The 10,238-nt window shown below is 36.8% G+C and overlaps 1 pseudogene; it reads left to right on the forward strand.

Moving 5' to 3' along the window:
* The first annotated feature begins 1,291 nt into the window (after window positions 1-1,291).
* Window positions 1,292-10,238, forward strand: part of LOC102502178 (elongation factor 1-alpha 1 pseudogene) — a 13,240-nt pseudogene continuing 4,293 nt past the window's right edge.

Raw genomic sequence — 10,238 nt, forward strand, 5'->3', positions numbered from 1 at the left:
TGTTGCCTTCCTGTGTACGAGCCACCCACCACTGCCGAGGCTAGACCCCGGCATGCTTCCTATTGAGTCAGTGGAGATTCTGGGTTGTCATAGGAGCGCGAACCGTGTTGTGTGATTGCTCAATTGTAATTGCAATGTGTAAGTAGTGCAAAGACAGTGCATGGTCAATGTGGTGTTCTTGGTTCATCCTGTGATAGGCAGTTAGTTAGTCATGAGCAGGCAGCCCCAAGAGAAAAGTGAAAGGCTCATCTAGCTCGGCGCCAGAAGGCGAAGCAATTTGCCATCTTCCTTCCTTGGGGCCTGAGGGAAGCACACAGGGATGATTCATAGATTTTTCTTTTACCAAAATCCCCAAGTGTTTTGGTAAATGCCCTAATTCCCATTAGGGTGATAGACTAATTGGGCTGTCTAATTGGGGCAACCTGGCTCTCGCATTGGGCTTGCACAATTAGGTGATCAAGTTCCTCATTCTTTACCTGTGAGGAAAGTGAGCAGGTGCAGGAGAAAATGTGTGAATTCAAATTCAAAGGAAGGACAAAAGCAGCATAATAGGGCCTCACACTAATGAATATTCATGATCTCTAGTAATAAAATGACTTTTGACTTGGTTGACTGGTGCTGAGAGCAGTTGCCACCTGGCAATCTGCCTGCCCAAGAGCCTTTTGGGTGTACTTCCTTTCTTTCCTTTCTTTCTTTCCTATTAAATCTTCTTTTCTACCTACTTCATTCTTGGTTGCGGTTTTGCACCTAGGGACAGACCTCTAACTTTAGTGATCTGGACCCAAAGAACCAAGGACTTCACAACACAGCTCAACACTTTCCCATCCGTTAACAATCCTGGCACCATGTATCAGTGGAGGGCTTGTCTTCCTCAAGGCTGGTCCCTGGTTCCAAGAAGGTAGGGGACTCTGCTCTAACTTGCATCTTTTAATACTTGATTATTTTTATGAAAACTCTGTATTTTTTATTGCATTTGTAATTATTGCTTTTGTTCATGATTATAAATTTTAATAAGAGTGGATACTGTTTTACTTATTGGACTTAATATTTTTAAGTTTTATTATTATCTCATTTTTTTGACTATATTCTGGCTTTTGCAAAATTGCACTAATGCCTCTCCCCAAATGAAGTTTCAGTACTTGAGCCAAATTGGTAGTAAAAAATTGGCAATATTAAATAACTTCTTGCCTATCATTGTACCCACGTATCATGTAGTTTCTCTCTCTCTCTCTCTCTCTCTCTGTCTCTCTCTCTCTCTCTCTCACACACACACACACACACACAGTGGGTGATGGAGATGTCTAAGGTTGAGTTCCTAGGCAGCAGACAAGTGTTTGCAAGTTGGTCATTTCTTAAGAAAGTGCTCTCAGAGAAACCTGTATTCGTGGTGGAGGCAGGTGAGAAAAGGGGAAAGACATGTGTTCAGGTGAGTCTCAGAAAGGGACCTTACCCTGATCTGGAATGTGCATTACGCCTCAGAGTTTACTTTCACTAAATGAACCACGGCAGTCCTATTGTGCTGGCCAGTGTTTGGTACAGGTATGATAATAAAGAAATAATTTGCTGGAATTTCTGGTAAAGGTTTCCTTGATATTAAAAGAAACTATAAGTAGCCTCTCTTCTACCACTGGTTTTTGTGTCTGCATTGTGACAAAAATAATGGAAGAGTTGAAATATGAGAAAAATTATAAGTCTTTTAAGAAGCAAGTGTCAGAACCAGCATATGGCACAATGGTTACATCACTGAACTCCCATGTAGTTTGCCATGGTTCAAGTGTCAGAACCAGCATATGGCACAATGGTTACATCACTGGACTCCCATGTAGTTTATCATGTTCAAGTCCCGGACCTGGTGACATAAACACATGCCGAACTTGTCCATGCCCAAGATCCCAAGAGGAGAATGGAGAAGGGATTAGGGCATGGCCATTCCTCCTGGGGGGTTATTCCTCACTTTCTGTCTCTCTCTTTCTCTCTGGTGAGGGCACACTCCCTATAGCAAACATCTATAGCAAACATTTCATAAGAAAAGAAAAGAAAAGAAAAGAAAAGAAAAGAAAAGAAAAGAAAAGAAAAGAAAAGAAAGAAAGAAAGAAAGAAAGAAAGAAAGAAAGAAGAAAGAAAAAGGAAAGAAAGGCAGCAGCTGTCATATTGAATTTTCAATTAAAATTTTCTTTTTCTACTGTGTTGTACTGTCTATAATCTGTTCTATTTGTTTAAATGCATTCTTGTTTCTATTAATCAGTTTCTCTGGAGCGCCCTCTTTATCAAAATTCCAATTTAAGAAAAAATTAGTCAAGCAAAAAGACTCAGTTGAATCCTTAATTTCCCAGAATGCAACAACAGGGGTGATATTATTTAGAATGTTTCTTATCCTATACAGTGAACATTTTCTCATATTACTGATTATTTTATTTTTAAAATGTTTGGGGCCAGCACATGACATAGAGGTTACTTTGTTGGACTTCCACATGGCTGACCACACTTACTGTCCTGGACCCAATGGCTTGAAAATTCACACCAGGCCTGTGCCCAAGATCATGGGAAGAGAATAGAGGAGAAAGGATGAAAGGATTGTGGTGGCCAACGCCCCTGGGGGATGATCTCTCGCTCTCTCTCTCGCTCTCTCTCTCTCTGGGGATGGTCTCTCGCTCTCTCTCTCGCTCTCTCTCTCGCTCTCTCTCTCTCTCTCTGCAGCAAGTGCATGCACCCTAGGGCAAAGCCTCTAAAAATAATAATAAATATATGCCAGCAGATGATGTAGTGGTTAGGTGCCTGGACTTCCACATGTTCAGCTGCAGTTCATGTCCCAGACCTGGTGACTTGAAACTCACACTGGGCATATTTGCTTGCATGCTCACCCAAGATCCTGGGAACAGAATGGAGGAGAAGGGATTACATTACAGTGTGGCCATCCTCTCAAGGGGTAAATTTCTCACTTTCCCTCTCACTACCTCTGTCTCTCTTTCCAGTGAGCATATGCACTAAGGCAACAATCTCTAAAGATAAATAAGCAATTAACAGGTTTAATTCACTGCCATTATCAACTTTTGTGCTGGACTATTAGTGGTTTTATAATAATTTATGCTCTGTATACATGTCTGTTAAAGATATAGAGGAAATTATGGGCCAGCCTATGGTGTGATAGTTAGGGAGGCTGGGTCCCACACTGACCATGCAGTTCAAGACCTGGACCCAGTTGTTTGAGAAACACACCAGGAATGTATGTGTGCCCAAAATTCCAAAAGGTGGGAGAAATGAATGGTTTACAGCATGATATCTTCCATAGGGGGTACTTTCTCACTTTCCTTCCCTCTCTTTCCTGCATGCATATGTCTTCTGGCAAGTTAAAAAATTAAAGAAATATATATATAAAATTATTTTTCTCAGTTATTTGTTTTTCATTATTTAAGGATGTATTTTGTAGAATACACTTTATTAGCCAATATTTCTCTCAAAACTTATCATGTATGTGTGTAAGTAAATATACATATGCGTATGTTATGCATATCCTGCAATAATTTCCTCTTGAGTATTTTGGTTGAATGTATAAGTAGTATATTGCTGGAATCCATTTGCTGGTGTTAGTTGAGAGTTGTTGTACCTATTTTATAGTAATATATAACTAGAAATTTCCTTTTTCTTTCCTATCATTGCCACATTTTGGTGTGAGTTTTATCACATCCATATAAAGAACATTGGAAAACCTTTCTTGTTTCTGTTTAGAAAAATGTTAAATCAAATATAATATAAGCCAAAATTTCCTGGGTGCACAGAGTGGAGCATCTTACTGTTTATCTAAGGAAGATCAATAATGCCTGGAAGATACAATGCAAAATAGTCAAAAGCAAACAAAATAGTCTTACTAAATACTAAATATTGCACAAAAATTTCAATGAGATATATACATGAAATTTATAAAAATGTCAACATAAAAAATCCATGTTGAAAATCTATGATAAGAAATATAAAACTGTACAATATACTACACTGTATTTATTAGTTAATTTATTTATCTAAGAGGTTTTTGCCAGGGCTTTTTACTTGCTGAAGAGAGAGACAGAGACAGTGAGCAGGAAAGTAAGAACCCATCTCCTGGGAGGTTGGCCACACCACAATACCTTCTCCATTCTTCTCCTGGGACCTTGAGCACACATGCACTTGGCATGAATTTTTATTGAAAATTCAATATGAGTTGAATGAGTTGAACTCATGTGCCTGGCATGAGTTTCAAGCCACCATGTCTGGGACTCAAACCATGGTTAGCCATGTGGGAGTCCAATGACATAACCACTGTGCCATTTGCTGGCCCCTGTTACACAGTATTTAGTATATATTTTGGGTGGTTTCTGAGGAAGCATAAAGCACACTTTGAAGAAAGTGTCTGTAAAATAGAAAACATGTGAATAGTTTTAGTTGTTTTTTTTCCCTAATAATATCTTAACAACCATACTTAGCTCTTCTAAGACATAGCACTCAGAAAAAAATTGTTGCATTGCAAATAAATACACATATTACATGTTTCTTTGTTTGATGCAAGTTAAGCACATAGTATAACCTCAATAAAGCTAAATTATTCTAAATTAATCATTTGCAATTTGTCCACTTATTACATGCAAAATCTAGCAAGGAAACTAAAGTCAGAAAATCACAATTGTTTCCATAGTTTTGTTTTTTTTTTTTCTTTTAAGAGAAAGGGTGCATGCACTCGTCAGAGAGACAGAAAGAGGTAGAGAGACAGAAAATGAGAAGTGATCTCCCTGGAGGGATAGCCATGCTGCAATCCCTTCTGAGTATGCATGCACACATGCCTGGCATGAGTTTTAAGCCACCAGGTTCAGGATTCAAGCCACAGTTGGCCATATGGGATTCCAGTGACATAACCATTCCACCATCTGCTGGCCCCCGGATGGATTAAAATTTAATAGCTAGCGTAATATAACAGACAACTATTAGTCAAGATGGGATAAAATTAAATATTATGAAAGAAATATAGGTAATATGCCATGGACATTCAAAGAAGGAATAAAATATGGAAATTTATAAGCTGGAAAATAAAAAGTATAAGTTTAAATAAAATAAGGTAAAAAATGTGACCCCCTGCAAAAAATGTTAAAGTTCGAAATAATCAGAGGGAGTATTTCTTACATATATTAAGACTCAGTAATGAACAAATAACTAGATGATTAAGTAATTCAATAAACACATGTTGATCTTCTGGGTTTAAAAAGGTAAATAAGAGTCACACAGTCATTTGTACTTTAGTAAAAGGAAGAGATAAATAAATAACTTATTAAAAATTGATGATTTTTAAAAGAAAATTTATATACTATAAATATAGGACCAGTTAACTCAGATTCTGTGGTTCAGGGAAGAGTTTTTTTGTTTTTGTTTTTCAGAAAACAAAGATAGGTTTTATATTGAATCCTAAAATGAATTAGAATTACTCAGTTGACATGAGCATGGCATGGCGTATTGATAAACATTTTTTTTAAGAATGATTTTTGCTCTAGGGCACATGCATTCACCCTAGAGACAGAGAGACAGAAAGCGAGGAATTATCCCCCAGTGGGGATGACCGTCCCACAATCCTTTCTCCCCTATCCTTCTCTTGGGATTTTGGGCATGCACACACACATGCCCAGCGTGAGTCTCAAGCCACTGGATCTGGGACTCAACCTGCAGTTGACTACATGGGAGTCCAGTGATGTAACCATTACACCATCCACTGGTCCTGGTATTCATATACTTCTATATAAGCATGCTCATTTGTCAATATAGGAACTAGGAATCTGTGCTATAAATATGGTGGGACTGTTTTTCTGATTCCTTCACTTAATATTTGTAACAACATTGTACATCTCTCTACTACACCCCTAGCTATATTTATAATAAGATGAGAATACTGTGTCAAATGCTAATGTGTGTTGGGACCAACAGTTAGCGTAATGGCTATGTCACTGGACTCCCATGTAGTCGACTGCGGTTTGAGTCCCAGACCTGGTGACTTAAAACTCATGCTGGGCGTGTGTGCGTGCGTGCCCAAGATCCCAAGAAGAGAATTGCGGAGAAGGGATTGCAGTGTGGCCATCCCCCCTAGGCAGTGATTTCTCACTGTCTCTCTGTCTGGTGAGCACAGGCACCCTATAGGAAAAACCTCTGAAAAGAAAAAAAAAAATGCTAATGTGCATCTGCAAGAAAAACTGAACTAATAATAGATGTTTAGAAAGTTTGAAAAACTTCTTTCTCTCTTTTACAAACACACACAACATTGGATATTTAAATTAAACTAAGTTCAGAATTAATAGAGTTATTATTTTGCTTTGAATATTCTATAAACAAAGTTTACACTCTGTTTGTGACTTTAAAGTGATTGTTGGGACCAGCAGATGGCGTAATGACTATGTCACTGGACTCCCATGTAGTTGACCACAGTTCAAGTCCTGGACTCAGTGGCATAAACTCACACCGGGTGCATGTGCATGCATGCCCAAGATCCCAAGAGCAGAATGGAGAAGGGATCATGGTGTGGCCATCCTCCCTGTGGGGTGATTTATCGCTTTCTGTCTCTCTCTGTCTTTCTGGCGAGCACAGACACCCTATAGCAAAAACCTCTCCAAATAAATAAATAAATAAATAAATAAATAAATAAATAAATAAAATGATGGCAAGTGTATAATCCCAGTTGTTTGGAAGGCTGGGGTAGAAGGATGTAGTGTGACTTCATTTAAATGAAATAAAATAAGTGATCATAGTATATTTGTTACTCTACTCTATAGTAAACAGGAAGCATAAGGAGTTATATCAGTGACTCAGAGAAAGGGTAGATTTTCTCTACCCTGTACAATCATTAGGGAGAGAAGTATCTCGAGCACAATCAATACTGAAAAGTCTTAACGGATCAGTTACATTGTCTGAGGACAGGAGCCTATGGAAAAGTACTGCCTTTCAACATCTCTGTGCTTGGACGAGCTAATTGTATCCTGGGATTTGATATTGGAAAATCTCCTGATGTTTCAAAGCTAAACCTTGCTCTACAACTATTATTGTGTGGTGGTGAGAGAGCTGAGACAGTGCCTCATGGTGTTTACTTTGTTGCCTTTCCTAGACAGCAAATAAAAGGATACTCTTGTACTGTACTCCCTTAACCGCAACAAATGCCCATTCTCCCACGTTTGTTTTTTAACAGCTTAATATCCACTTGCTATATGTTCACCATCAGGAGCAGAGTGTCTTTTCAGTCAGGATGGGTTCTCTTTACAAGTTAATTTTATTAAAAAGTGATCATTCTATAAAATAATGACTAACTATATGCCTTGATAATCTTATAAAAGATATCCCTTTATTTATTCTATTTGTTTCTACTCACAGCATTCATCATACCTCCTAATATAAACACATATAACATACATACACATATAACATGCATACACATATGTATGCACATGTTGCACATATTTGTATGTGTGTGAATGTGCATGTGTGTGTGTGTGTGTGTGATATAGCTATGCTCATTTATTACTCACTTACGGAATGTCAATTTCAAGACTATAGCAGCTGCCCAAAGTTTCCAGCAGTGTAATAGCCAGTGCCAAGTCATGGCAGACCAATGGTCAGAACTCTCTACATAAATGAGTAAGAAATATGCAAAATATATGTATTGAAACCAGCACAGATCCAAAAATAAAGAGAAACTTATGTGATTAGCCTACAAGAAACAAAGCTTTTAATCTTAACCATGGAAATAGCTTATACATTGTGAAAAAACTAACTAAAATTTATCCAACCTCTAGAAATTTGTTATGTGGACAAAGTGTGGAATGTACTCTTTATACAGTTTCTCAGAGTATGCTGTTATCAATTGATAATCAAATTATTGAATTTTTGTTCTAGTCTTTAACATGAACCTAACAGTAATAAAATATAGAACAAAAAAAAATAGATTAGGTAGAGATTTCAGCATGTGTTAAGGCATTGGGTTTAAAATAGCTATTAAAATGGGCTGGCAGGTGGTGTGGTGGTTAAGAGCACTGGACTCCCATATGGCTGACCATCGTTCAAGTCCTGGATCTGGTGGCTTGGTTTCTTACTTTCCCTCTCTCTGTCTCTCACTCTCTGTCTCTCACTCTGTCCCTCTCTGGTCAAATTAAAATAAACAAATAAATAAAGTTAAATAAAATAATTCTAAAAATACAGCTATGAAAATACAAAGTTCTAAAACTTGAATCAAATTAATTTCAGTTACTTTTAAAGTGATGATATCTTATTAATAGCACATTATTTTTAGAGTAAAACTGTGATTTTTGTTATACTTTCACCATGGCCTCATCTAATTTGGTTAATCTAGTAGTCACAAGTTTCAGATTTGCACAGGAAGCAAGCAAAAAGCAATTCTCTTCATGGTAAAAGTTCACTTCCATAAATGCTACAGATAATAAATTTAATCAATATTTTTAATTTAAATAAATTTGCTCTGACAAAGGCTTGGCATTAGCCATTTCACAAACATTTAACCAATTCTCAGACAAACCTAAAAATAAACGGATGTTGACATATAGCTCTTTCTTGTCACATCTGCTTGTTTATTTTAATTGGTCTCAGTCTCTAAATCAATATGAGTCCAAATCATTTTTTAAATAAACTTCTGCATTTTTATCCTGCATGCTTCCATTTTGCATACATTTAAAATACCTTTTGCAATCTATAGCACCATTCTGAAGTAAAATAAGCTCTAAATTAATTATGAAGTTGAATTTGTTGCATACTTTAAACATGATACTGTAAGCACTATGGAAAACAGCATGGAGGTACCTCAAAAAATTAAAAATAAAACAACCACATAATTCAGCAATCCCACTTATAGATTTGTATTTAAAAATTAAATCCAGGATTTCAAAAAGATACTTGCACTCCCATATTCATTTTAGCATTATTTACAGTAGCTGATATACCAAAACTACCCAAATGTCGATCAATAGATGACTGTATAAAGAAAAGGTGATACAGGGACCAGCAGGTGTTGTGGTGGTTAAGGTGCTGGACACTCCCACATGGCCAACAACAGTTCGAGTCCCGGACCTGGCAGCTTCCTTTATCCCTTTCTCTCTCTCTCTGTGTCTCTCTCTGGTCAAATTAAAATAAATGAATAAATAAATAAAATGAAATAAATAATAATTTTTAAAAAATAAAAGGTGGTACATACTTACAAAAAATTTTATTCAGCCATTAAAAAGAAATTTTGCAATTTGTGACAACATGGATGAAACTGAAAGACATTATGCTAAGTGAAATAAACCAGTTTCAGAAAGAAGAAAAAAATTACTGGTCATTGGAAAAGTTATGATGCATTTTTGCATAGAAAAAAAAAAGTAGAAAAAATACATCATGACTTATTAGACAGCCCAATATATAATATCACTTAAATGAGGTATCTACAAAGGTCAAATTCATAGAAGAGAATGAGATGGAGATTACTACAGATGGGGAAATGAATAGTTTTAGTCAATAGTTGCAAAGATTCAGTTATGCAAGATTAATATAGTATTAATTCATGTGAGATTGCTTCACAGAGCACTGTAACTTAGAAATTTTAGTCTTATTGATCACTATTATGTGTGTGTACGATCATTGTCACAAGCAGCCCATAGAAACTTTTGAAAGCTTGTAGGAAAGGAAATCTGGAAAATATCTAGAAGATATAACTAATGTGGCAGTACCAGAGAAGTCACCTAGGGATGAGCATTTAGTTCTGCTATCACAATCACAGGGATTTCTCCTAGTTCTGGACTTTACACGTGATGACTTCAAAAGTTTATTTTAAAAATGGAATTAAGGGGCCAGCAGTGGCATGGTGGTTAATGCTCTGAACTCCCACCTAGTCCACCACAGTTCAATTCATGGATCCAGTTGCTTGGAAATTATGTCAGGTGCATGTGTGTGCCAAAATCAAGAGGAGAATGGAGGAGAAAGGGATGGAGAAGTCATCCCCAGTGGATAAGAAGAAGGTGATGAGAGGATGGAGGAGAATTCATCCCCCGGAGATGGAAAATAGGAAAAAAAAGAAAGAAAGAGAAAGAAAGAAAGAAAGAAAGAAAGAAAGAAAGAAAGAAAGAAAGAAAGAAAGAAAGAAAGAAAGAAAGAAAGAAAGAAAGAAAGAAAGAAAGAAGGAAAGAAGGAAAGAAGGAAAGAAAGAAAGAAGGAAAGAAGGAAAGAAGGAAAGAAGGAAAGAAAGAAAGAAA

The sequence above is a fragment of the Tupaia chinensis genome, unplaced genomic scaffold (genome assembly GCF_000334495.1).
Source record: "Tupaia chinensis unplaced genomic scaffold, TupChi_1.0 Scaffold000093_1, whole genome shotgun sequence".
Taxonomy (NCBI): Eukaryota; Metazoa; Chordata; class Mammalia; order Scandentia; family Tupaiidae; genus Tupaia; species Tupaia belangeri.